This window comes from Octodon degus, unplaced genomic scaffold (assembly GCF_000260255.1).
Source record: "Octodon degus isolate 3935 unplaced genomic scaffold, OctDeg1.0 scaffold00067, whole genome shotgun sequence".
Lineage (NCBI taxonomy): Eukaryota > Metazoa > Chordata > Mammalia > Rodentia > Octodontidae > Octodon > Octodon degus.
In genome coordinates, this window is record NW_004524643.1 from 4,639,356 (window position 1) to 4,641,236 (window position 1,881).

Consider the following 1,881-nt stretch of genomic DNA (forward strand, 5'->3'; position numbering starts at 1 on the left):
TGTAAATAGGATCACAGGTCCGCATCTTGTACAGCAATTAACCACTAAGAAGAATATATGCAGTGTATTATTTGTTGAAACTGTACTTTTGATTTGATTTGAAACTGTCTCATTGCTATCTGTTTATCAATAAAACTGTAGAAAAAAAAACTATGATGTTTCTCATGCACAAAGCATATATAGATTTACACACAATTTCCCTTTAACTTGCTATAAATCCTGCCTTTCACCCCCCCTCCCACCAAAAAGCATCTCACCATGCAAGTGATTTAAGGTAGTATTATAGAAATAAGATATTTGCCCCATAATATCCAAATAAATGATTCATAATCTTTGGGGTTCTTGTTAGTGACAAGCTTCTGACACTATGGAAATGTTTGTCTGTTTTGTTTACTGGTGTAACACAAACACCATACCAGTGGCTGACAGAGTAGATGTTCACTAAATATTTACTGAATGGAAGGATGAATCTGCCTTAGAATTAATGTGACAAACCAGTGTGTCATGACACCAGAAGCTGTGAGCTTCTGGGGCTAGAAAGCATATTGCCACTGAAGGCTTTTAAGCAAAGAGCTGACAGCATCGTATGCACGTTTCTGAAAGATCACTCTGCCTGCTGTGTGAAGGATGGATAGGAGAGAAGGAGCCTAGCAGCAGGGATGCCCGATAGGGAGGCTGATGCAGCCATGCATGCAGGAAATGATGGGTTCCTGAACCCTGACAGTGGTGAAGGAGCGGAGCGGAAGGAAGAGATTCAAGAAGCATTTAATAGAACAGAACAGAACTTAATCAATGAATCTCTTTTCCATCAAGCCTTTGAATAGGATCAATTACCAGTGTGGGCTACAGCAGGAGCTAGGGTGCTCATCAGACTGAAACGGTAGTGGCAGAGCCCAGCGACCATGATGTGTAGGTAGAATAGGAACCCACCTCCACACCAGAATGTCAGGAAGACGTGGAGAAGCTGAAAGGCAGAAATACCTAGGCCACCCACTGCCTGATGCTACATTACTGAAGCAGCGTTTCTCAGTTTTAATCCTTTCCAGGGGACTTTGAAACAGGCCAATACACCTGAGAAATGGAGAAAAGAGTATTTACTGAGGATGAAAGCCACTTTGCATGTCTTTATTGAATCATCAAAATGCCTTTGTAATTTTAGTATTGCAAAGAGGAAACTGAAGTTCAGAGCAATACGCTAGCAGTAAGTAGGAAAGCTGGGGCTTGAATCCAGGCTTTTGTGATATCTCGGGCAAACTTTTGGGGGTGTCATCCTCACCACTGTTACCACCAGTATTCCTACTTTGTTCCTTTTACATATATAAGAGCAGTGCTCCCAGGGAAAGGAAATTGCTGCAGGTTCTAAGAGTTCTACACGATACAGATAAGATAAATCAGCTCATGGATGATTACATGCTCAGTTCCCTAACATAGCCTAGGACTTCATGCAGCTCTGAGATAGGAAGTGACTGCAGCCGTCAGCCACAGGGCCTGTGTGATCTGGGGTTCTGAGCACTCTGGTTCTCATGAGCCATGAATTACACAATATCAGCAAGAGCTCCCAGGAGATTCTCTGTGGACTTGAAATGATGGCAAAACCTAGACCACATGGCTTCAAATGGGGACCAGGAAGAGTATTTTTCCAGAATAATGGAAAGAAACCAGCTGGGCCAGACCCTAAGAGGAAAAGTCCCTCCATTTAGAAGTATACTTCTCAGACTGGGCATAGTGGCACACACCTGTAATCCCAGCACTGGGGAAGCTGAAAACAGGAGGATCACTATGAATTTGAGCTGTGTAGTGAGACCCTGTACCAAATACAGGAAGAAGAAGAAGAAGAAGAAGAAGAAGAAGAAGAAGAAGAAGAAGAAGAAGAAGAAGAAG